The sequence below is a fragment of the Halichoerus grypus genome, chromosome 5 (genome assembly GCF_964656455.1).
Source record: "Halichoerus grypus chromosome 5, mHalGry1.hap1.1, whole genome shotgun sequence".
Classification (NCBI taxonomy): Eukaryota; Metazoa; Chordata; class Mammalia; order Carnivora; family Phocidae; genus Halichoerus; species Halichoerus grypus.
The window spans coordinates 146,372,790-146,400,188 of NC_135716.1; the positions used below are offsets into that span (position 1 = coordinate 146,372,790).

At 39.0% G+C, this 27,399-nt stretch overlaps 1 protein-coding gene across 9 annotated transcripts in view; it reads left to right on the forward strand.

Moving 5' to 3' along the window:
• Positions 1–27,399, forward strand: part of TUT4 (terminal uridylyl transferase 4) — a 124,635-nt gene that overhangs the window by 4,531 nt on the left and 92,705 nt on the right. The window contains exon 2 of one of the 9 annotated variants that reach the window (XM_078073150.1): positions 16,486–16,579. The exons of the other annotated variants lie outside the window; for them this stretch is intronic. The gene's annotated coding sequence lies outside the window, so the exon portion shown is untranslated. The remainder of the gene's footprint in view (positions 1–16,485; positions 16,580–27,399) is intronic. 9 annotated transcript variants of the gene reach the window in all.

Consider the following 27,399-nt stretch of genomic DNA (forward strand, 5'->3'; position numbering starts at 1 on the left):
GCCTTCGGCTCAGGGTCCTGGGATCGAGCCCCACATTGGGCTCCCTGCTTGGCGGGAGGCCTGCTTCTCCCTCTCCCACTGCCCCTTCTTGTGGTTCCTGCTCTCTCTCTCTTTCAAATAAATAAATAAAATCTTAAAAACAACAACAACAACAATGATAATAGATAACCTACTGCAATTTTATGATGTGTAATTTCTTTCTAAAGATCTTAAGTATTAACTCAAGTCTTCACAACAACCCTTTTGTATTATCCTCATTTACAGGTGAGGAAAAGAGGTGCAGAAGGGTTAAGTATCTTGGACAAGATTTCACAGCTAGTTCGATGCAGACTTAGCATTTGAACAGGGTGTCTGAGTCTGGAGTCAGAGCTCTTAACCACTACTGTGTTTACCTCAAGCTTGGGTTGTCAAAATTTGGTATGCGGAGGGTGTTAAGTTCAGTATAGTTACATAGGTTGTCAAAAAATACATTGTAAGAAAAAAATATATTTTAAGAATGTAAAGTGTGAGTTATACATATAATAGTGAAATCTGCTTGCATTTTGTCAGTCTTACCTGTACACTGTAGTTTAAATAACTGTCATTAAAATTGCTCAGTCAGGGGCACCTGGCTAGCTCAGTTGGAAGAGCATGCTATTCTTGATCTTAGGGTCATAGATTGAAGCCCTGTGTTCAGGGTAGAGATTACTTAAATAAACTTTAAAAAATTAAAGTAAAATTGGGGCGCCTGGGTGGCTCAGTCGTTAACCATCTGCCTTCGGCTCAGGTCATGATTCCAGGGTCCTGGGATCAAGCCCCGCATCGGGCTCCCTGCTCCGTGGGAAGCCTGCTTCTCCCTCTCCCACTCCCCCTGCTTGTGTTCCCTCTCTAGATGTGTCTCTCTCTCTGTCAAATAAATAAAATCTTTAAAAAAATAAAAAAAATAAAAAATAAATAAAAATTTAAAGTAAAATTGATCAGTTATTAAGTATTTAAGTGTTAGGTTAGGCTAGTGGTATTCAAACTCTGGGGACCTTTTTGAGGGGATCTCTGAGTCACAGCTGTTTTCGTAGTAATATTAAGATAATATTTGCCTTTTTCCCTCTCCTGTCATTAGGAAGTGGAGTGATGTCTATACTATATGTGAAAACATTGCTTTGATGGCTGATTGAGTACGTAATAGTGTATTCTTTGTTAAAAATTTTTCTTTGAGGTATAGGTTACAGTATCATAAGACTCATCCTTTTAAAGTATAGAGTTTAGTATATATTCATAAGGTTCTGTAACTATCACTGCTATCTAATTCCAGAACATTTTCATCTTTCCAAAAAGAAACCCTGTGCTCATTAGCAATCACTCCAAGCCTTTGGCAAATACTAAGCTGTTTTCTGTCTATGGATTTGCCTGTTCTGGAATCATACGTGTGGCTTTTTGTGCCTGACTTCTTTCACTAAGCATAGTGTTTTCAAGTTTTCTCCATATTATATTATGTATTAGCACTTCATTCCTTTTTATAATATTGCATTCTATGGAATGTGTTCTACGGAGATACCATGTTTTGTTAATCATTCATCATTTAGTAGTCATTTGGGTTGTTTCCATTTTTGGCTATTACGAATAATATTGCTGTGAACATTCATGTAAAAGTTTTTGTGTGAGGGGTGCCTGGGTAGCTCAGTTGGTTGAGTGTCTGACTCTTGATTTTGGCTTAGGTCATGATCTCAGGGTCATGAGATTGAGCCCCGAATTGGGCTCTATGGTGAGTGTGGAACCTACGTGGGATTTTTTTCTCTCCCTCTCTCTCTGCCCCCACCCCCCCATGCTCTTTCTCTTTCTCTTTCTCAAAAAAAAAAAAAAAATTTTTTTTGTGGATGTATGTTTTCATTTCTCTTGGATATACACTCAGGAGTGGAATTGCTGGGTGTTTTGATGCATTTATGTTTAACTTTAAAGATTTTATATTTATTTATTTGGGGGGGAAGTGTGCACGCTTGTGAGTGAGTGGGGGAGGGGCAGAGTGAAAGGAGAGAGAATCTCAGGCAGACTCTATGCTGAGCTTGGAGCCTGAGGCCCTGAGATCATGACTTGAGCTAAAACCAAGAGTCAGCCAAGGGTCGGATGCTTAACCCATTGAGCCACCCAGGCACCCCCATTTATGTTTTAACTTTATGAGGACCTCCCAAACTATTTTTCCAAGAGGCTGCACCATTTTGTATTCCCACTAACAATGTATGAGAATTCTGTTTTCTCCACATCCTCACCAACACTTGTTATTGTTCATCTTCTTAATTATAGCCATCCTAGTGGGTGAAGTGGTATCTCATTGTGGTTTTGACTTGCATTTCCTTAATAACTAATGATGTTGAGCATCTCTTCATGTGCGTATTGGGCTTTTGTATATCTTATTTGGAGAAATGTCTATTCACATCCTTTGCCCATTTATTTATTTATAAAGATTAAAAAAATTTTTTTTAAAGATTTTGTCAGAGAGAGAGTGAGTGCAAAAGCAGGGGGAGTAACAGGCAGAGGGAGAAGCAGGCTCCCTGCTGAGCAAGGAGGCAGATGCTTAACCTACTGAGCCACCCAGGTGTCCCTATTTTTATTTTTATTTATTTATTTATTTATTTATTTTTAATATTTTATTTATTTATTTGACAGAGAGAGACACAGTGAGAGAGGGAACACAAGCAGGGGGAGTGGGAGTGGGAGAAGCAGGCTTCCCACGGAGCAGGGAGCCCGATGCGGAGCTCGATCCCAGGACCCTGGGATCATGACCCGAGCCGAAGGCAGACGCTTAACGACTGAGCCACCCAGGTGCCCCAGGTGTCCCTATTTTTAAATATTTTATTTATTTATTTGAGAGAGAGAGCAAGAGTGGGGGTGGGGGAAGGGCAGAAGAAGAGGGAGAAGCGGACTCCCCGCTGAGCAGGGAGCCTGATATGGGGTTCAATCCCAGGACCTGAGCTGAAGGCAGACACTTAACTGACTGAGCCACCCAGGTGCCCCTCCTTTTCCCATTTAAAAAATTAGGTTTTTTTTTTTTTATTGTTGAATTGTAAGAGTTCTTTATATATTCTGGATACTGGACTCTTACCAGATATATGATTTGCAGAAGTGTTCTCCCATTTTCTTTAAAAAAAATTTTTTTTAAGACTTTATTCTCATCCATTTGAGAGAGAGAGAGAGCACAAGCAGGTGGAGAGGCAGCAGGAGAGAGAGAAGCAGGCTTCTCGCTGAGAAGGGCGCCCGATAGGCGGCTCCATTCCAGGACCCTGGGATCATGACCTGAGCTGAGGGCAGATGCTTAACCAATTGAGGCACCCAGGCACCCTCTTTTTAAAAATTTAAAAAATTGTGGTGGGCGCCTGGGTGCCTCAGTCGTTGAGCGTCTGCCTTCGGCTCAGGTCCTGATCCCAGGGTCCTGGGATCGAGCCCCGCATCGGGCTCCCTGCTCCGAGGGAAGCCTGCTTCTCCCTCTCCCACTCCCCCTGCTTGTGTTCCTGCTCTCGCTATCTCTCTCTCTGTCAAATAAATAAATAAAATCTTTAAAAAAAAAAAAAAATTTAAAATTGTGGTAAAATATACCTAACATAAAATTTACCATTTTAAACTATTTTTATGCATACATTCAGTGATATTAGGGACATTCACATTGTTGTGCAACCATCACCACTGCCCATCCCCTGAACTTTTTCATTTTTCACAAACCAAAACTCTTTACCCTTTAAGCAATAGCTCCTTAGCAACTACCATTCTACTTTCTGTCGCAATGTATTTGACTACTCTGTGTAATTAGAGTCATACAGTGTTTGTCCTTTTGTGACTGAAATTTCATTTAGCACAATGTCTTCAAGGTTCTACCATGTTGTAGCTTGTATTAGAATTTTCTTTTAAGGCTGAATGATTATTCTATTGCATGTATATACTACGTTTTGTGTATTCATCTGTTGATCAGACTTTGGTTGCTTCCATCTTTTGGCTATTGTGAGTAATGCTGGTGTGCACATGGGCATACAAATATCTGTTTGAGTCCCTGCTTTCAGCTCTTTGGGTGTACACCCAGAATTGGAATTGCTGGTTCATATGGTAAATTTACATTTAATTTTTGGAGGATTTGCCATATTGGGTTTTTTTTTATTTTCTTTCTTTTTTTTTTTTAAGATTTTATTTATTTGTCAGAGACAGCGCAACCAGGGGGGAGTGACAGGCAGAGGGAGAAGCAGGTTCCCCACTGAGCAAGGAGCCTGATGTGGGGCTCAATCCCAGGAACCTGGGATCATGACCTTAGCGGAAGGCAGACTCTTAACTGACTGAGCTGCCCAGGCATCCTAGTTTTTTTTTCATTTTCTTGAGTAAAGTATGTTTTTGAAGCATGTTAAGTTTTCAGTTTTGATAAAGTCTGATTTATGTGTTTTTTCTTTGGTTGCTTTGCTTTGGGAGTCATACCTGAGAAATTATTGCCTAATCCAAGATTATAAAAATTTATACCTCTGTTTTCTTTTAACAGTTTTATAGTTTTAGCTTTTACATTTAGGTCTTTGATCCATTTTGAGTTAATTTTTGTATGTGGTGTGAGGTAGAGGTCCATCCAGCTTTATTCTTTTACATGTGGGTGTCTAATTGTTCCACCATTAATTGACAAGACTATTCTTTCCCTTGTTGAATGGTCTTGGCATCCATGTTGAAAATCAGTTGATCATAGGGGCACCTGGGTGGCTCAGTCCTTAAGCGTCTGCCTTCAGCTCAGGTCATGATCCCATGGTCCTGGGATCAAGCCCCACATCGGGCTCCCTGCACCGCAGGAAGCCTGCTTCTCCCTCTCCCACTCCCTCTGCTTGTGTTCCCTCTCTCGCTGTGTCTCTGTCAAATAAATAAAATCTTAAAAAAAAAAAAAATCAGTTGATCATAAATGTCTGTGTTTATTTGTGGATTCTCAGTTGTTTCTGGATTCTCCTTTGAACTGTATGTGTATTCTAGTGCCAGTACCACCCAGTCTTGATTATTGTAGCTTTGTATAAAGTTAGCTTTGTTCTTTTTCAAGATTGTTTTGGCTATGTAGAGTCCCTTGCAATCTGATAGGAGTTTTAGGATCAGCTTGTCAATTTCTGCCAAAAAAAAAAAAAAAAGCAGTTGGAGTTTTGATAGGAATTGTGTTGAATCTGGTGATTAAAAGTGGGGAGTATTGTTATCTTACTATTAAGTCTTCCAATCCATGAGTATGAGATGTTTGTGCATTTACTTTCATTTCCATTAAATAGGCCTTTACCTATTTATTTCAACAGTGTTTTGTAGTTTTTAGTGTACAAGCTTTGTACTTCTTTTGTTGAATTTATTCCTAAGTATTTTATTCTTTTTGATGCTATTGTAAATGGAATTGTTTTCTTAATTTCATTTTTGGATTGTTCATTGCTAGTGTATAGAAATACAACTGATTTTTGTATATTGGTTTTGGAGAGTAACCTTGCTGGACTCATTTATTAGCTCTGGTGGTTTTTTATGGATATCTTAGGATTTTCTTTATGTAAGATCATGTCATCTGCAAATAGACATAGATTTACTTCTTCCTTTCTGACCTGGATACTTTTTATTTCTTTTTCTACCTGGGTAGTACAGTGTTGAATAGAAGTGGAGACAGTGGACATCTTGTCTTGTTTCTGTTCTTAGAGGAGAGAACATCTAGTCTTACACTATTAAGTATGATGTCACCTTTGGGTTTTTCTTAGATGGCCTCTGTCAGGTTGAGGCAGTTTCTTTCTGTTCCTAGTTCATTGAGTGTTTTTATCATAAAAGTTTGTTAGGTTTTATCAAATGCATTTTTGCATCTTTTGAGATGACTGTGGTTTTTGTCCTTTATTCTATTAATGTGGTATATTACATTGATTAATTTTCATATGTTGAACCAACCTTGCATTCCCGGGACACATACCACTTGGTGTCCTGGTCTATAATCATTTGGTTTGTTAGTATTTTGTTTAAAATTTTTGCATCTATATTCATATGAGACATTGGTCTATAATTTTCTTGTGATGTCTTTGTCTGGTTTTGGTATTAGGGTTATACTGGCCTTATAGAATGAGTTAATAGTGTATTCTTGTATTTGAAAAATGTCTCAGTTTTAATAACTAATGATATGAGAATGAGTAGCTATAACCCACACACAAAAAAGTTCTTTGGATCTTCAGTAATTTTTAAGAATATAAACACATCCATGGGGCACCTGGGTGGCTCAGTCGTTAAGCATCTACCTTCGGCTCAGGTCATGATCCCAGGGTCCTGGGTTCGAGCCCCACATCGGGCTCCCTGCTCAGTGGGAAGCCTGCTTCTCCCTCTCCCACTCCCCCTGCTTGTGTTCCCTCTCTCGCTGTGTCTCTCTCTGTCAAATAAATAAATAAAATCTTAAAAAAAAAAAAGAATATAAACACATCCTGAGATCAGAAAGTTTGAGCACTGCTGGTTTGGGTGAACAGACCTACCTTCGTGCCTAAGCATTGAACCCCAAATTGGGACTCTTGTTTCTTATAGTCCTAAACCAGTCCTGTTTGTGTCACTTTAGGCAAGTCATAAACTTAGGGTGCCTCATTAGTGTATAAAATGGATAGGTGCCTGGGTGGCTCAGTCGTTAAGCGTCTGCCTTTGGCTCAGGTCATGATCCCAGGGTCCTGGGATCGAGTTCCACATAGGGCTCCCTGCTCAGCAGGAGGCCTATTTCTCCCTCTCCCACTCCACCTGCTTGTGTTCCCTCTCTCACTGTGTCTCTTAATGTCAAATAAATAAAACAATCTTAAAAAAGAAAAGTGGAAATACTGGGGCAGGTGGGTGGCTCAGTCGGTTAAGCGTCTGCCTTTGGCTCAGGTCGTGATCTCGGGGTCCTGGGATTGAGCCCGGGCTCCCTGCCTAGCAGGGAACCTGCTTCTCCCTCTTGCTCTGCCTCTCCCCTCTGCTTGTTCTCTCAAATAATAAAAAAATAAAATCTTTATAATGGAAATACTATAAGACTGTATTAACTTCATAAATGTGTAAAGATAAATGAACATACAAGACATGTATTAGCTGATGCTTTGTATCTTCAAAAAAATTTTTTTTAGAACTGAAAAATTTGTAAGACCTCTGGATATTTTTGCAGGAACTTGTGTTATTATGTGACCGTGTCTTGAATTCTTTTTTTTTTTTTTTTAAGATTTTGTTTATTTAATTGACAGGGAGAGAGAGAGAGAGACAGCGTGAGAGGGAACACAAGCAGGGGGAGTGGGAGAGGAAGTAGCAGGCTTCCGGCTGAGCAGGGAGCCTGATGCAGGGCTCGATCCCAGGACCCTGGGATCATGACCTGAGCTGAAGGCAGTCACTTAACCAACTGAGCCACCCAGGCGCCCCGACAGTGTCTTGAACTCTGCCGCATAGATTAAAAAAACATTAATTTGTCTTTGGAATTTGTATTTAAGTTTTCTGTGATAATACCATTTTTAAACCAGGGATTTTCAGTATATGAGAATTATACTTCCCTTAGGAAGGCATTTTATAATTACTAGGAACCACTCAGAATTATCATCCCTCTTCCTCATTCTTTTGTTCCTCTTTGTTTCTGTTGGGAATATATATATTCTCTTTCTCAGATGTATTAGAACAGAAAAAAGATTGAGAACCATTACTCTATCCTAATCCTTTAAGGGATGTAGCTCATTTTCCTCACATCTCAAAGCCAGGAAACCAGACCCATATTTTTCTACATATTATCTATTTATTCTTCTTTGTCTATAGTTCCTCTTAAGACTGGTGGCCTGCTGCCTATATTTCTTATCTGACTTGGCACTTCAGTCTAGGAACCTCTGGGTCATTCTCTTATATTCACTGATACTGGATGTAATTCTTGACATCATATTGGCAGTTGGACATTGAAGGTCATCTAACACCTTACCTTTATTTTTCCTTAATTTCTATATTCCAGTGGTACTCAATTCTACATTCCTTGACACACCTCATATGGTTAAAAAATGGTTCTGCTTCTGACCAAAATCTCGAAAATATTTATATGTGTATCTTTCTCATTTCTTTAGTTTTCTGATCTATCCTTAATCTCTATATGTAACATCTTTTTGGCTTTATCCCTTTCCCCAACTCATACCATTACTGTTTTTTTCCCTTACTCTTTTGAAATAGTCATTCTCTCAGTCCCCTACCCAGTATGAATTAAAATATTTGCTAGCTGTATAAATCAGTAGACTGGTATTTTATATATTTAGTTAGGTCCTTAGCATAGCTTGCCAGAATTTTAGCTTTCTTTCTGTTCCTCACATTTGCTATTGTTTTACTCCTGTCTTAAGCCCTCTACTGCCCTCTGCTTTTCTCACTCAGTGCTGCCTTCTCTTTCATAGAACACTTAAAATTTTGTCTTCACAGTTCTTTGAGATAATGATACGTGGTCCTCGCAAAAGAGGCTTCTTTAGTCAAATAAATCTGGGAAATGTTGTAAATTATCACTCTCTTGGAGATTTGCGGTGCTTATAAGCATATTGAAGAGCCTGAAAGATTCTTCTGGAGAGAAACTCATTTAACTTTAACACAACCTCTCCCCCTTCCCAACTCTACTTAAATTGCTTGTGATAAGGCCCTAAATAAGTTAATGCTTTTTTACTACTATTGATAATTACTATTACTTACCTTATGGACTTATTTCATTTTCCTCTCCACTCTCTTCCTGTTCTGAAGTTAATCTAAAACAGAAATTGTGCCACTCTTCTGCTTATCAATCTATGCCTTCTTTTTGCTTAAAGTGTAAACTTGACTTGGTATGTAAATGTGTGCACCAATTTACATTCTCTGTTCATCTCCTGTATTCACCATTATGCATGCTATTTTATGGTTATAAAAAGCTTGCCAAAATTTTAAAAATACATTTTGTTTAGTATATACAAATCTTATTATTAGGTCTATCCCTTCTCATTCTCTCTTCTAAGTTGGAAATTCTTTCTTAGCCCAACTGTTATTTCCATGATAAAGACTTTTCTAAGGCTCTTTCCACAGGGTTTCCGTAACATGTGTCACATAATATATTGTCATTATTTGTTTATATGACTGTCTCCCCTTTTACACATGAGCTCATTATTTATCATTAGATCTTCAGCTTTTAACCCATCACCTTATATGTGAATGTTGACAAATAATCTTTGTTAAAATGAATTCCAGATTTATATTTATTTACCTGAACAAATGCAAGCCCAGCTACATAATTTGCAGGGTGAAGTACAAAATGAAAATGCAAGGACTTGCTCAAAAAGTGGGGAAAAAGTACCGTTAAAGTTACTAAAATATAAAGCTTTTTCCTTTCTTCTGTGATGCTTTTCTCAACTTGTTATGGTGGTATAGATATACTTTTATTATTTTTATTTATTTTTAATTTACTTTTAAATGTCATTCTAAATATAGAACAATTAAAAAGATTTTATTTTTAAAAAAGATTTATTTGCGATCGCACGCGTGTGCGTGCGGGCATGCACGCAGGGAGAGGCAGAGGGAGAAGCAGTCTCCCCGCCGAGCAGGGAGCCCTATGCAGCGCTTCATCGGAGGATCCTGGGATCATGAGCTGAGCCCTGAGCCCAAGTGAGACATTTAACTGACTGAGCCACCCAGGCACCCCTAGAACAGTTAAAAATTTTAAATTAAGTATAAATTTTCTTGTTCATCTTTATATTGTTTAGTGTCATCTCTAAGTGCATATATAAGAACATTTAACTTTTATGTGGAATTGCTGGTATTTCATAGCTTGTACTTTTATATTGTATACTTGTATATTTCATTTTTTTTTTTTTTACCAGAAAACACTGCACAATACATACTCAGCTATTTTTATTTCACTTTTTTTTTTTTTTAAGATTTTATTTATTTATTTGGCAGAGAGAGAATGCACACAAGCAGGGGGAGCGGCAGGCAGAGGGAGAGGGAGAAGCAGGCTCCTTGCTCAGCAGGAAGCCTGATGTGGGCCTACATCCCAGGACCCTGGATCATGACCTAAGTCGAAGGCAGACACTTAACCAACTGAGGCACCCAGGCACCCCTATTTCACTTTTTTTTTTTTTTTTAAAGATTTTATTCATCTATTTGAGAGAGAAAGAGAGATGAGAGAGAGCACGAGCGGGGAGGAGAGGGAGAAGCAGGTTCCCTGCTGAGCAGGGAGCCCATTGCGGGGCTTGATCCCAGGACTCTGGGATCATGACCTGAGCGGAAGGCAGATGCGGAGGCATCTGCAGAGAGCCACCCAGGCGCCCCCCTATTTTACTTCTTATACTTGTACATTCCACCAATACCCTCTACCTTCCTGTTTTTTGTTTGTTTTTTTTTTTGAACTTTTATTTATTTAAGTAATCTCTACACTCAGCGTGGTGGGGCTTGAACTTAGGACCCTGAGATCAAGAGTCCCATACTCTTCCAATTGAGCCAGCCACACACCCCAACATGTTCTGCCTTTGACTTTGGCAGGACTGAAAGGAAAAGGAACTGTGGCTTGTTCTGCCTTTCCCTTTCCTTCTGTGTCATCATTTTTAGCATAAGTGGTTGGTTAATACAGGGGATGAGTAAGAAAAGATACAATAGGGTTTTTTGTTTTTGTTTTTTTGGTCACTGTTTTTTAGACACCATTGCCTGCCTTCTGTGTTTGAAGCAAGGTATGGTTCAGGTAGAAAATGTGGCTTCTTGGCTTACTTGTTTGTAGACAACATGCTTACCTTAAACTCACTTTGAGTCCTGCTGAATTCCTACATATGGTGGCTCCACTGGAATTCTGTGCTCATGGGCATCACCAAAGCTATATAAAAATGAGGTGGAACGGAATGTCAGACATGCATTTTGCATGTATCTCCTCTGCTCCCATGCATGTTCTATTGTCTCATCAGACTACAAAACACAGGGCCACCTGGGTGGCTTAGTCAGTTAGGTGTCTGCCTTCAGCTTGGGTTGTGATCTTGGAGTCCTGGGATGGAGCCCCGTGTGGCCTCCCTGATCAGTGGGGAGTCTGTTTTGCCCTCTCCCTCAGCTCCTCCCCCTAACTCATGCATGTGTGTGCTCTCTTTCTCAAATAAATAAATAGAACCTTAAAAAAAAAAAGACTACAAAACACAGATTCATAGATAAAATTAAAAATTTCAAGATGATGATAGCAATTTTAAACCAAGCACGGGGTCTTCTTTTCTGAGCAGGGAGCCCTGTGTGACTGCACAGATCACATGTTCCTGAAGTTAGCCCTGAACAAAAGGATTGGAGGAAATAGTAACATGCATTGAGACAAAGAGGCTGCCATATTTCATGTTGTACCATTATGATGAGAATTGTTAATACTTTTTAAAGATTTTTATTTATTTATTTGTCAGAGAGAGAGAGCACGAGCAGGGGGAGCAGCAGAGGGAGAGGGAGAAGCAGGCTCCCTGCTGAGCAAGGAGCCCGATGTGGGACTCGATCCTAGGACGCTGGGATCATGACCTGAGCCAAAGGCAGACGCTTAACAACTGAGCCACCCAGGCACGCAATACTTTTTTATTTTTAGGCATTCTGAGGGTTGTGTTCTTTATTGCCTTGAAGTTAGGTGCAGCCGAGTGACCTGTTTTGGTAAATGAAATGAGTAAAGGTAATCAGTGCTATTCCTTCTCTCCCTATTTTACTAAAAGTGAGAAGTTAGCAAAGCAGCTTGGAATGTTGAGCAAATGCATGAAGGTTAGCTGCCTTTAGAGCCACCTGAATTCATGGAGGATTTTACATGAGTTGATAAATCAACTTATGTTGTGGTCATCATTGAGTTATAGAGGCAGTGTAACCTGGCTCATTCCGAATGATAGTTTGTCAAATTTCAAAAGCCTTGTAGGACCAGCACAATTACATACCACAATTTTTGGATCTAGGGGATATACTAGGTATTCCCAACAAACAAGTAAACCCGCTCAAAAAGTGTTAGGTATACATTATAAATACTCAGGAGCTGCTTGATAATAGAAGAATCAAGAGCTCTCTGGCGAAACTCACATCACAGAATTCTTCATCTATAGAGCTAGTTCTTGGTTATTTATAAAGATGAAAAGGAAATTGTGGCTTGGGTGATTTGGGGACCCACATAATCTCCACATCACTTTAGGAAAAGAACCCTCAAACAGTTGACAATCTTGGGCCAACAAATTGCTTGTGAAAAGAAGCATAACTTAAATTTCTTTTGACAATTGCTGGTAAGGATTTTAATACATAATAAAATGGCCCCAAAAGCTTAAAGGATGAGCAAAGAAGGAAAAGGATTCACCAATCCAGAAAAACCTAAATAATTGGGGGCTTTGGGTGAATATCTAGATAATTAATTTGGAAATCCCATTTATTCACAAAACTGACTTTTTTGAGAGAAGGGGACATAGTTCTACTTACCTTTGATCATAAAAATTCTTTCAGTTGATTTTACCCATATAAAATTTATTTTTTTTAAAACTTAAGCTATTTTAGAGTGATTAACACTTAAAATTTGAGGTCCATGATACCTTATATATGCTCAGTGCACATTATTTTGATTAAACTTTTTTTGTTTTAAGTTTTTTTTATTGTAAAATATACATAAAACTTACCATTTAAGTGTACAACTCAGGGCATCAGTACATTCACAGTGTTGTATCATCATTACTATTTTCAGAACTTTTTTATCATCCCAAACAGAAACTCTATACTCATTGAACAGTATCTCCCATTCCCCTCCCCCCAGCCCCTGATAACTTATATTCTATTTTCTGTCCCTGTGAACTTATTTATTCTAAATATCATATACAATATTTGTACTTTTGTGACATTTCATTGAACACAATGTTGTCAAGGCTCAGGGTGTCTGGGTGGCTCAGTCCGTTGGGCATCTGCCTTCGGCTGGGGTTGTAATCTCAGGGTCTTGGGATCGAGCCCCTCATCAGGTTCCTCGCGCGGTGGGGAGTCTGCTTGTCCCTCTCCCTCTGCCCCTCCCCCTGCTCGTGTTCTCTCTCTCAAATAAATAAAATCTTTAAAAACAAAACAAAACAGTTTTGTCAAGGTTCATCCATGCTGTAGCATGTTTCAGAATTTCTTTCAATGGCTGAGTAAAATTCCATTGAATGTATATACCACATTTTATTTATCCATTCATCTGTTAGTTATTTGGGTTGCTTCCACCTTTTGGCTATTGTGAATGATGTTGCAGTGAACATGGGCATACAAATAAATAACTGTTCAAATCCCTGCTTTCAGTTCTTTGGGATATCTACCAAGGAGTAGAATTACTGGATCATATGGTAATTCTATGTTTAAGTTTCTGGATCATATGGTAATTCTATGTTTAAGTTTTTGAGGAACTGCCAAACTGTTTTCTGCATTGGCTGCATCATTTTATTCTCACCAGCAGTTGCATGAGGATTTCAAAGATTTTATTTATTTGAGAGAAAGCGAGAGAGAGCGAGAGAGTGAGTGAACAGGAGCGGGGGGAGAGGCAGAGGGAGAGAGAGAAGCAGGCTCCCCGCTGACCAGGGAGCTGGACACAGGACTCTATCCCAGGACTGTGGGGATTGTGACCTGAGCCGAAGGCAGACTCCTAACCAACCGACTGAGCCACCCAGGCGCCCTGCATGAGGATTTCAGACTCTCCATATCCTTACCAACATTTGTTATTTTTTGCTTTTTTGATAATCCTAGTGTGTATGAAGTGGTGTTTTTTTTATAGTTTTGATTTACATTTCCGTAATGACTAATAATGTTGAGCATCTTTTCATGCACTTATTGACCATTTATTTATCTTTGGAGTAATGTATATTCAGGTCTTTTGCCCATTTGTTAAGTGGTTTTTCTTTTTGTTGATAAATTGTAGGAGTCTATATATTCTGGATACTAGACCCTTATCAAATATATGATTTGCAGATTTTTTCTCCCATTTTGTTGTTGTTTTTTTTTTTCACTTTTTTGGTAGTGTCCTTGCTGAACAGATGTTTTAATTTTTTTATTGAGATGTAATTAACATATAACATTAGTTTCAGGTGTACAGCATAATGATTTGATATTTGTTGTATATACTGTGAAATGATCACCACAATAAGTCTAGTTAACATCCATCACCACACAGTTACAAATTATTTTTTCTTGTGATGAGAACTTTCAAGATTTACTCTTTCAGCAACTTTCAAATGTACAACACAGTATTATTAACTGTAGTCACCATGCTGTACGTTATATCCCCAGAACTTATTTTTTTTTAATAACTGTAAGTTTGTACCTTTTGACCACTTTGACCTATTTTGCCCACTTCCTTCTTCCCAGGCCCAGCCTCTGGCAACTACCAATCTGTTCTGTGTATCTATGAGTTCATTTTGTTTGTTTGTTTTAGGGTTTACATGTTAGTGAGATCATACAGTATTTGTCTTTATCTATCTCCCTTAACATAATGTCCTCAGGGTCCATCCCAGTCGTTATAAATGGTAAGACTTTTTACTTTTTTATGGCTGAATAATATTGCATTGTATATACATACCACATTTTCTTTATCCATTCATCCATGCATAGACACAGGTTGCTTCAATGTCTTGGCTATTGTAAATGACACTACAGTTAACATGGGGGGGGTGCAGATACCTTTTTGAGTTAGTGTTTTTGTTTCCTTTGAATAAATGCCCAGAATTGGAACTGCTGGATTATTTGGTAGTTCTTTTTAATTTTTTGAGTACCTCCACACTGTTTTACATTGTGGCTGTGCCAGTTTAATATTACCACCAACAGTGCATAGGGATTTTTTTTTCTCCACATCCTTGCCAGTACTTGTTATTTCTTGTCTTTTTGATAATAGCCATTCTGACAGGTGTGAGGTGATATCTCATTGTAGTTTAGATTTACATTTTCCTGATGATTAGTGTTGTTGATCACCTTTTCATGTCCTGTTGGCCATCTGTATGGCTTCTTTGGAAAATGTCTGTTCATGTTTTCTGCCCATTTTAAAATCTGATTGTTTGTGTTTTATTAACCTATTGAGTTCTGTGAGTTCTTCATATATTTTGGGTATTAGCCCCTTGTCAGATACGTGATTTGCATCTATTTTCTCCTATTTTGTAGGTTGCCTTTTTACTTTGCTATGCAGAAACTTTTTAACTTTTTAAAAAAGACTTACCTATTTATTTTAGAGAGAGTGTGTGCATGGGTGGTAGGGGGTGGGGGAGAGAATCTCAAGCAGACTCCCTGCTGAGTGTGGAGCCCAGCCTGGGGCTCGATCTCACAACCCTGAGATCATGACCCGAGCTGCATTTAACTGCACCCAGGAGCACCAGAAGCTTTTTATTTTAATTTTTTTTAAAGATTTTATTTAAGAGAGAGTGAGCAAGAGAGAGAAAGAGAGAGAACACGAGCAGGGAGAGGGGCAGAGGGAGAAGCAGACTCCCCGCTGAGCAGGGAGCCCAACGTGGGGCTCGATCCCAGGACCCTGAGATCATGACCTGAGCTGAAGGCAGACGCTTAACTGACTGAGCCACCCAGGCGTTCCCCCCCCAGAAGCTTTTTAATTTGATAGTTTTCCTTGTTTATTTTTGCTTTTGTTGCCTTTACTTTTGGTGTCAAATCTGAAAAGTTATTGCCAAGAAAGATGTCAAGGAAGAAATTTTAAATTTTCATGATCCAGTATTTTTGGGTGCCTGGGTGGCTCAGTTGGTTAAGCGACTGCCTTCGGCTCAGGTCATGATCCTGGAGTATCAGGATCGAGTCCCATGTCAGGCTCCCTGCTCAGCAGGGAGTCTGCTTCTCCCTCTGACCCTACCCCCTCTTGGGCTCTCTCTCACTCTCTCTCTCTCAAATAAATAAATAAAAGATCTTAAAAAAATTTTTTTTTGATGATCCAGTATTTTTTGTTGTTGTGTGCTTTTTCTTTTTTTTAAGGCTTACTTATTTTTAAGTAATCTCTGTGGGGCTCAAACTCATGACCCTCTGAGATCACGAGTCACATGTTCCACTGACTGAGCCAGCCAGGTGCCCCTGTTGTCTGTTTTTGATATTATACTTAAGCTGTTGCCAGATCCAAGGTTGTGAAGACTTACCAGTTTTTATAGTGTGTGTGTGTGTGTGTGTGTGTGTGTGTATGTAAGTTAAGATATAAGGTAGGGCGCTTGGCTGACTCGGTGGAGCATGTGACTCTTGATCTTGTGGTTGTGAGTTTCAGCCCCACATTGGGTGTAGAGGTTACTTAAAAATAATAAAATACAAGGTATAGTTTTAGTGTAATTTTAAAATTTACATCTTTGGAACTTTTTAAAAAAGATTTTATTTATTTATTTATTTTAGAGTGACAGTGTGAGAAGGTGCATAAGGAGAGGGAGGGACAATGGAAAGGGAGAGGGAGGACTCCGCTTTGAGGACAGAGCCTCATGTGGCCAGATCCCATGACCCCAGCCCAGACCATGAGTTGGACACTTAACTGACTGTGCTACCCAGGTGCCCCCATTGTTTATTTCTGAAAATTTAAGTATATATATTTTTTGTTTGTTTCTTTTTTTTTTTAAGATTTTATTTCCGAGTAATCTCTACACCCAATGTGGGGCTCGAACCCAGAACCCCGGGATCAAGAGTTGCAGACTTTACTGACAGAGCCAGTCAGGTGCCCCATTTTCTTTTTTCTTACACAGAATTACTTACTACATATTCCTGTGTGTATTACTTTTTTAATTTAACAGTAAATATGTCCTCACTGTCACTCCATAGCAGAATAGAGACTTCCTCATTCTGTTTTATGGCTGTATAGTAACATATTTTATGATTTTATGATAGTTTTCCCTACCAATGTGTTATTGATGGTTATTAGAGATTTTTTCCAGTCTTCCGCTTTACAATTAGTGCCTTTTTATTTTTAAGATTTTATTTATTAGGGAGAGAGAGAGGGAGGGCACAAGGGGGTAAAAGGAGAGGGAGAACCAGATTTCCCACTGAGAAGGGAGCCCAGCGTTTGATCCCAGGACCTTGAGATCATGACCTGAGCCAAAGGCAGATGCTTAACTGACTGAGCCACCCAGGCGCCCCCCAATTAGTGCTTTAATAAATTATATAATATACTAATTATAAGTCTTTATCTGATTTGATCTGTTTTGATTAAATAGTTATAACTGGTGTAAGGCCAGGGTCCAACTTCATTCCTTTGAATGTAGGTATCTGGTTTTTCCTAGCACCATTTGTGGAAAAAACTGTCCTTTCCCCATTGAATACTTTTAGCATCATTATCAGATCAATTTACCACATATGTGAGGGTTTATTTCTGGACTCTCTGTTTTATTCTGATAATCTATGTCTTTTCTATGCCAGTATGATACTGTTTTGATTACTGTAGCTTTGTAGTAATTTTTGAAATCAGGAAGTGTGAGTCCTCCAACTTTTTTCTTCCTTTTCTAGATTGTTTTGGCTCTTCAGAGTTTCTTGAAATTCCATATGAATTTTAGGATGAGTTTTTCTATTTCTGCAAAAAATACCACTGGGATTTTGATAGTGATTGCATTGAATTTATAGATCACTTTGGGTAGTATTGGCATTTTAACGATATTGTTAATAATTTAAGTTATTGGTGATAAGTGAAGGAAATGAATGGTTGAGTACACAGTGGGCTGCACATCATGAATTCTGCCTAGTCTCCAGTTTTTGGCAGCTCTGGGGGAAAAAGCCTAAGCCATTCTTGGGATTTTCGAGCTTAATAACAGTAAGCAAGGGGTGGAGTGCTTAATCCTTTTAAGTGAATGATGAACATTGTAAGAGGTGTGTCTTCCAGTTTTCTATCCCTTGGGGCTCTAAGTCGGAGGAGCTTAAATACTTCCTGATTTCTGGCCTCAGTTACCTGGGGGCAGTGATTAGAAGCTGAAAGCAGAATGCAAGGAAGGGGTAGGCAGGGAAAATAGACTGGAAGGAATCCATGAATTTGGGATCTTGTACCATTTGTTTAACTCTAATCTCAGTATTGTTTTGTAGTTTTCTGTGTAGAATTTTTTTTGCTTCCTTAGTTAAATGTATTCTTAAGTATTCTTTTTGATGCTAAAGTATGTAGAATATTTTTTGCTTCCTTAGTTAAATGTATTCTTAAGTATTCTTTTTGATGCTAAAGTAAATGGAATTATTTTCTTAATTTCATAGACCTGATCTTTGTGTTGATTCTGTATTCTGCAGTTTACTGAATTAGTTTTTTAGTTCTGTTTTTGGTGCTTTTTTTTTTTTTTTTGGTGCACTTTTAAGAGTTTTCTTACATATAAGATCATGTCATCTGAAAAAGATAATTTCATTTCTTCCTTTCCCATTTGGCTGCCTTTTTTCCTTTTACTTGCCTAATTGCTCTAGCTGTAATTTACAATAGTACTATGTCAAATAGAAGTGGAAAAAGCAGACATCCTTGTCTTATTCCTGATTGTAGGGGAACAGTTAGCTGTGTCTTTGTTTTGTAAGATGGCTTTTATCATGTTGAGGAAATTTCTTGCTATTACAAGTTTATTGAATGTTTTTTTCAAGAAAGGCTGCTGGATTTTTTCAAATGCTTTTTGTTGTATCAGTCAAGCTGATTATATTTTCCTTTTCCTTCAGTCTGTTAATATGGTGTGTTACAGTGATTTTTGTATGTTGAACCACCCTTGTATTCTAGAGGTAAATCTCACTTGGTCATGGTGTATAATATGCTGCTTGTGTTACAGGATTTCTTTTCCTTTAGTGCCTGTGGTTCTTGGTCATGCTGCTTTGAATAATAAAAAGGTAGATCAGACGAAGAGTGGTGGGCAGCAAAGCAAAGTTTATTGTGATCGTACAAAGCTCCTAAAGAGGGAGGGGACGCAAGAGGGTTGCCACTGGAGTTTCTAAGTCTAGCGTTTTTTTTTTTGTTGTTCTTTTTTTTTAAGATTTTATTTATTTATTTGACAGAGAGAGACAGCGAGAGAGAGAACACAAGCACGGGGAGTGGGAGAAGGAGAAGCAGGCTCCTGGCTGAGCAGAGAGCCTAATGTGGGGCTCGATCCCAGGACCCTGGGATCATGACCTGAGCCAAAGGCAGACGCTTAACGACTGAGCCACCCAGGCACCCCAGTCTAGCAGTTTTTATGGGCTTGTTGGTGGGCTCTTTTAATCTGATTAACTCTCTGTGCACCTGTCACCCTATCAGGTTTTTATCATATACCTATCATGTGGGAAAGGGTGGAGGCTCCTTTCAGGGTGGTGTTTAAGGGTGGTTTCCTCCTTGGGTGGGGGCCCCTTGTTCCTGCCTGCCTTTCTTCCAGCTATCCTTGTTTACTTTGTTTGCTAGTATTTTGTTGATGATTGTTTGACTGTATGTTCATATATTAGGGTAATGCTGGCCTCAGAGAATGAGTTAGGAAATGCCCCCTCCTTTTCAGTTTTTTTGGGAAGAGTTTGAGAAGGATTGGTGTTAATTCTTTAAATATTGAATAGACTTCACCAGTATAGTCTTGTGGTTCTGGGCTTTTTGTTGTTGTTGGGAGGTTTTTGATTACTGATTTAATCTACTTATTTGTTGTAAGTGTATTTGGATTTTTTATTTGTTCTTGACTCTGTTTTGATAGTTTGTACAACTTGACCATTCTATCTAGGTTATCCAATTTGTTGGTAAACAGTTGTTTATTGTATTCTTTTATAATTCTTATTTTTTTAATTAAAAGAATCTTTTTTAAAGATTTATTTGAGAGAAAGAGAGCGCATGAGCGGGGGGGAGGGGCAGAGGGAGAGGGAGGAGCAGACTCCATGCTGAGCCGAGGGCCCGATGCAGGGCTTGATCCTAGGACTCTGGGATCATGACCCAAGCCTAAGGCACACGCTTAACCAGTTGAGCCACCCAGGTGCCCTATAATCCTTATTTTTAAAAATTATGTGAAAAATCCCTCTTCTATCCGTTTTTAGAAAATGTGGTAAAATGTACATTGTTTTCATTTGTCTCAAAGTATTTTCTAATTTCCCTTGTGATTTCTTCTTTGACCCATTGGTTGATTTGAGTGCATTGTTTAAGTTTTACATATTTGTGAAATTTCCAGTTTCTGTATTGATTTGATTTCTAATTTCATTCTGTTGTGATAAGAAAAGATACTTTGTATGATTTCAGTCTTTTTATTAAGACTTGTCTTGTGGCCTTGCAAAATGGTCTGTTCTGGAGAATGTTCCATGTGCAGTAGAGAAGAATATGTATTCTGTTGATGTTGGGTAGAGCCTTCTGAGTATGTTAGGTCTAATTGGCATTAGGGTTGTTGAAGTGTTCTATTTTTTTTTTTTAATTTTTTTTTTAAAGATTTTTTTTTTTTAATTTATTTGAGACACAGAGATAGAGCATGAGAAGGGGGAGAGGCAGAGGGAGAGGGAGAAGCAGGCTCCCCACTGAGCAGGGAGCCCGATATGGGGCTTGATCCCAGGACCCTGGGATCATGACCCAAGCTGAAAGCAGACGCTTAACCATCTGAGGCACCCAGGCACCCCAAAGTTGTCTACTTTCTTAACGATTTTCTGTCTGGTTGCTCTATCCATTATTGAAAGTAGGGTATTGAAGTCTCCAATTATTATTTTTTAAGATTTTATTTATTTGAGAGAGCGAGAGCACAAGCAGGGAGGGGAGCAGAGGCAGAGGGACAAGTAGGCTCCCCACTGAGCAGGGAGTCCAATGTGGGGCTCGATCCCTGGACCTTGAGATCATGACCTGAGCTGAAGGCAGATGCTTAACCAGCTGAGCCACCCAGGCACCCCTGGATTGATCTCCTTATCAATATATAATGTCTTCTTTGTTTCTTGTAATCTCTTTTGTCTTAAAATGTATTTTGTCTAACAATTATATGACCACCCAGCTCTCTTTGTAGTGCTATTTGCATGGAATACCTTTTTCCATCCTTGTACTTTTTTTTTTTTCTTGCCAGGGAGGGAGTGGGGCAGAGGGAGTGGGGAGAGAGAGAATCTTGAGCAGGCTCCATGTCCAGTGTGGAGCCTATGCCAGGCTCAATCTCATGACCCTGAGATCATGACCTGGGCCAAAATCAAGAGCTGGAGGCTCAACTGCCTGAGCTGCCCGGTCACCCCTGATTTCCATGGTTTCTGATGGGAAATCATCTGTTAATCTTTTTTTTTTTTTTTTTTTAAGATTTTATTTATTTGACAGAGAGAGACACAGCGAGAGAGGGAACACAAGCAGGGGGAGTGGGAGAGGGAGAAGCAGGCTTCCTGCAGAGCAGGGAGCCCGATGCGGGGCTCGATCCCAGGACCCTGGGATCATGACCTGAGCCGAAGGCAGACGCTTAATGACTGAGCCACCCAGGCGCCCCAATCATCTGTTAATCTTATTGTGAATACTTTGTGCATGAGAGGTTGCTTCTCTCTTGCTGATTTCAAAATTCTCTCTTTGGTTTTCAAAATTGAATAATAATGGGTCTTGGTTGGCGTGGATTTATTTGAGTTTATTCTGCTTGGAGTTATTGGACTTTTTGGATGTGTATAATTGTGTCTTTCATCTGATTTGGCACATTTTTGGCTATTATTTCTTCAAATATTTTTCTCCTTTTTTCTCTTTTACTCTTTCCTATGCATATGTTAGTGTGCTTGATAGAGAAGAAAACAAGTAAGAAATTCAGGAAACTACAAGGAGCAGAAAAAAATTTAAGAGAAACTATTAGTCGTCAGATATAAGAGATGATAGTCATGAGACAAGAACAGAGTTCTGTAAGAAGTAATAATCAGGGAGTTAAAGTGTTTTTAGAAATGAAAATATATACTTCCCATGCTCCTCTCCTCCAAATGTAGAAGAGTTGAAAGATAAAGGTGAGGAAATCACTCAGGAAAGAAAATAAAGGTGGAAAATGGAGAAAAATGGTAAGATAAATGGAGAATCAATGTAGGACGCATAAAGTCCAATTAATAGGAGCTAGAAAAAAAGAGAAAATGAAAGGGAGGAAATGATAGAAGACATAATACAAGAAAAAATTTTCAGGAGTGGGGGGGACTTGAGTTAGAGATTAAAAGAGCAAACTGAATACCAAGAAAAATGAATGAAGAAATATCTGCTCCAGGGCTTATCATTTAGAAGTTACAGAACACTGAAGGGAGCCTGGGTGGTTCATTGGTTAACTGTCTGACTCTTGATTTCAGCTCAGGTCATGATCTTAGGGTCGTGAGATCAAGCCCTGCGTCGGGCTTTGCGCTCAGTGGGGAGTCTGCTTGAGATTCTCTCTCCCTCCCCTTCTGCCCTCCCCTGCTTGCATGTGTGCTTTCTCTCTCTCTCTCAGATAAATAAATGAATCTTTAAAAAAAAAAAAAATTACAGAACACTGAAAAAAAAAAAGAACACGGAGACAAAGAGAATATCCTGAAAGTTTCCATAAGGAAGAAAGCAGTTCAGTAAAAAAGATGGAAAATAAGAATGGCATGATTTTCTCAGTATTAACATTACAAACTAGAAATCATTGAAACAATACCTGTTGCATTTTGAGTGAATGATTTCTAACCTAGAAGTTTAAACCTAATTAAACAAAATATGAAGATAGAAAAGACATTTAAGACATATAAAGTCTTACAAGATTTACTTCCTTTTGGGACTTAAGGGACCCAATAATTAGCAGTTTCCCTTCCTGAATCCTGAACAAATTCGGAAAGATGAAAGAAGCATGTGGAGATCAGATTATCATTTTTTTTTAAAGAGTTTATTTATTTGAGAGAGAGAGAGGGTGACCACACGCATGCGAGAGCACGAGCGGGAGAAGAAGGAAAGGGAGAAACAGACTCCCTGCTGAGCAGGGAGCCTGGTGCGGGGCTTGATCCCAGGACCCTGGGATCATGACCCTAGCTGAAGGCAGATGCTTAGCCTACTGAGCCACCCAGGCACCCCCAGATTATCATTTTTATTATGGATAAAATTCACTTTGGAGAATGGATTTTTTATTTTCAAGTTGTTTATTAATACTCAGTGCCAGAATTAGACTTACTCGGGCACAGGCACAACTGCAGACCCTGTGTGGGGCTTATACCTGTAAATGTTAGAGTACAAATGGGAAAGTGGAATTCTCTTCCCTATGAACAGCTAGCTGTGAAGAGGGATGAGAGAGAGATACTTAGTTTTGCCTACATCATTTTCACAAACTCACTGATGAAATATGTTACTCCGTGTCTTTGGGAAAAGAATGAATGAGGGGAGTGGAAAAAACTCCAGAGTGTTATGATAATGGATGCCTGTCTACACAGAATGAAATGCAGAAATTGGGCATAATTATTTTTTTTCACTACCTTTCATATTTCCTTTCTTAGGTACTGGAGGATGTACTCCACCAAAAAAAGAGGGAGTAAATTGTGGAAGAGGAAAATAGAAGTCAGCATGAGGGTGGATAAGAATTGGTAGGATGATAGTGAAAGGAAGTTTCAGGGTGACAGCTGTGGTAAAAGACTACTAGTGACCAGCAAGTGCTAGACAGGGGATGTTCAAGGAGAGAACAACAAAAACAAACATATAGACTATGTGATGTGTGTTTGAACATATTCATAGATTTATGGTTCTGTCAATGAATTATCGATAGGTATGTAAAAAATCTTAAGAAAAATGAGGCAATGATTAATTCCAGGTAAAACTGAAAAGTATACCAAAGAAAAATGTGATTATTATATATATACATTAAGTCAAAAGGCTGGGCTACCATGACAAAGAAATCCATTAGTACAGTGCCTTAAAAAATAGAGTTTTATTTTTCTTTCATACAACAATTGCTAGGTGAGCAGTCACCTGATCCAGATGAGTAGTTCTGTGTGGTCACTCAGGGGCCCAACTTCCATTGATGATGTTGTCCAGCCAAAAGTATGGCCAAGTGTTAACAGCATTGACTTTACCTGGGCTTATTAGATATGCAGAATGTCAGTCCTCCAAATTAGAATCAGAATCTGCATTTTGGAACTAGCTGATTCTGATGCAAAGAAACTTGAGACTCGGTGATCTGGATTAGAACATAATTGTTGGCTCTGTGCCTGAAGATGGATGATTGAGAATTTTATACAGTGATACGAGGAGAGCATGGAGGAGGTAACAACTTGATCTTAAGGACACACCTAACAGTAAGGAAGGTTGGGAAAGACAATCTAGCTATGTGTGTGGGAAAAGGAGAAAATAAATTTTGAGGGGCATTTAGAAAGTTTTATAGTATATATTTGGCTCAGCCATGAATAATACTGTTACCTCTTACTGAAATCATCTTCAGAAGATGTAGGTGGGATAGGAACATACGTGTGTGTATAATTCTGTTTGTCTCTAGGGGGAATGTTTGAGACAGCCAAATTCTTATCTTCCATAGTAGGAAGTCTGTGGATACTATCTAAAGTTAAAACAAATTAAGATCAGTATCAGCTTAAGCATGTAATTTAGAAATACGGAGATAAATCTCAGAAGAAACCACTAAAAGAGTTGAAAGTAGTTGCTTCTGAGGAGGAAGATGGGTAGTTGGTGGACAAATACTGTTTTGCCTTGTAGTACTGTTGACTTTTTGAACTCTATATGTATTTGTTTTATGGAAAGCAAATTGGAAAAAAAAGTTTCTATAGTCCAAATAGGAAATAAATACATAAAAGGTATTAAGTACTGCGTACCTGGGTGGCTCAGTTGGTTAAGCATCTGACTCTTAATTTCGGCTCAGGTCATGATCTCAGGGTCATGAGATCAAGCCCCATGTGGGGCTCCTCACTCAGCATGGAGTCTGCTTGTCCCTCTCCATCTGCTCCTCCCCCTGCTCCTGCTTGCTCTCTCTCTAAAATAAATAAATAAATAAAACCTTTAAAAAACGTATTAAGTACTGAGTGCTATGAGAAAGGTAAGACTAAAGTTCGTAGAAAGAGGCATATTTATCTGAGCCCAGCTTAGGTGGTAGGAGCCTTGGGGATAGATTAGGGAAGGCTTTCTGAAAGAGAGATATATCCTATTTACATTGTAAATAATATAAGCCATGATGCAATGAAAATGTTTTGGATTTATTTTGTTTTTAAAATGTGAACAATTAAAAGTAATTTAAGTGTTCATTAATCCATGTAATAGGTTTATTGAGTGCCTACTTTAAACTGGGCACTGTTGTAGGCACTGAAGATACAATCGTAAACAAAATCAGAAATTATTTCTTATCTCTCTCTTTTTTTTTTTTTTAATTTGAGAGAGAGAGAGTGAAAGAGCACGAGCAGGGTGAGGGGGCAGAGAGAGAAGTAGACACCCCCTGAACGGGAAGCCCGATGTGGGGCTCGATCTCGGAACTCCGGGATCATGACCTGAGCTGAAGGCAGATACTTAACTGACTGAGCCACCCCGGGGCCCCGATTTCTTATCTCTTAAGGCAGATGCTTAACTAACTGAGCCACGCAGGTGCCCCTAATTTTTTTTAAAGCCGTACAAACTTCTGATGGCTTTCTGTAATCATGCCTTGCAATAGTTTCCCTGTCTGTCCTGTGAAAGGGTTACTTGAGAAGTAATTATTGCTATGATTAGTTTTTCTACTATTATGCACTAGTTATTTCTGGTAAACTTTCTTACCTAGTGTTATCCATACAACTCTTTTAAGTCTAAGGCTCTAGAATTTGTAGCCCAATCTGTCAGTTGAGTAATGGATAATTATAGAAAAGCATCAAAAACTCTTGAAACAATTCAAGGGTGCCTGGGTGGCTCAGTCGGTTAAACATCTGCCTTCGGCTCAGGTCATGATCCCAGGGTCCTGGGTTGGAGCCCTGAGTTGGGCTCCCTGCTCAGTGGGGAACCTACTTCTCCCTCTCCCTCTGACTCTCCTCCTGCTTGTGCTTGCTCACTCCCTCTCAAATAAATAAATAAAATCTTAAAAAAAAAAAAGAAAATTCCAGTTTCTGCTAAAGGCTTCAGTTTTCATCAGGAAAAGAAGGATGTGAAGCCATCTGTTTGGAGTGGATATTCTTTTAATTGCTAATTACATTTTGAATGTCTGCTAAGTACGTAGCATTGTGGTAGTAAGGCATGCAAAATAGGGAAGTGCTGGATATTTGCAGGAGGAACAAAAAACAGGGAACAAAGTCTGATACCTGACAGAGTTTGTGGCAATTAAGCAAACTTCTGATAGCTCTGTGGTTTCTCATGATCTCACAAGTGTTCTGCTGCTGTTGCTTTGCTTAACTGTAACTTAAATGCACACAAAGACCCAGGTAGCCTGAAATGTACCTGCTACTATATACCTGCACATAGTAGCTAATGTAGAGCATTGTGTAATATTATGCAGAGTTCCTAGAAATCCCCGCCTGTTCCCTGGAACCCCACATGAGTATTTCATGCCCAAATTATAACCACCCATAAAAATCAGAGCCTCACATCTACCCAGTACTACTTAGATCCTCTTTCTGAGTGTGCCCGCACTCCTCCTTCCTTGGAGTGTGTTCTTTGACTTTGCAGTGAAGCTTCCTCTGTTATACTTCATTCTGACTTGTCCTTGAATTCTTTCTCACAGCAAAGTCAAGAACCTGGCTCCTGCTGTTAGTTGAGGTCTCAGGGCCTGAGAACTCCCTGTCTCTAGTAATCAGTAGTCATTATAAGGATTCAAGGAAGGAAGACATGATTAGAACTAGAAGTAGGAAGTGGACTGATGTCTTAATATAAAAATGAAATGGGATATATTCTAAATACTATTTTCTATATTTCAAACAACTTTTTAAAGAAATTCGTTAAAAATTCTTTTTATTTTCTTGATAATAATTGCTTATATAAGGTTAGAATCTCATTTAATTCTCATTTACTACATTCTAAAAATGTAACCAGGAACTAGAACATAGGTCCAACATTTTTATTTGGCTCAACCAATTTTGCTATGAGTGCACTGGGAAGCAGTGAACCTTACTCAAAACCTTACCTCCTCAGAACTTATTTCTAGGAATTACAACTTTTTTGGGAAAAATTTGTACTGTTGATAGCTTAGAAATAGCAATTTTGCTATATAAATTACCACACTTTTTTTTTTTTTGGTGGCCTCCATGCCCAGTGTGGGGCTTGAACGTATGACCCTGAGATCAAGAGTCACATGCTCTACCGACTGAGCCAGCTAGGTGCCCCACCACACTGGTTTTTTTTTTTTTAAAGCAATAGGACATCTGTTACTTTTTTTTTTTTTTAAGATTTTATTTATTTGACCGAGAGAGAGTATAAGCAGGGGGAGTGGCAGGGAGAGAGAAGCATGCTCCTGCTGGGCAGAGAGCCCAACGTGGGGCTTGATCCCAGGACCCTGGGATCATGACCTGAGCCAAAGGCAGACATTTAACCGACTAAGCCACCCAGGTGCCTCTCGAGTTTTTTTGAGTGGAGGAATAGCGTATCTAAGAAGTTTTATGAACAGAATTGTGGATCAGCATGGCTCAATCAAGGGTTTGTTGTTTTATGGCTTTTGTTAGTAAGATAACATCTACAAAATTTATTAGAGTTGTCATCATAGGATAGCATTAGAA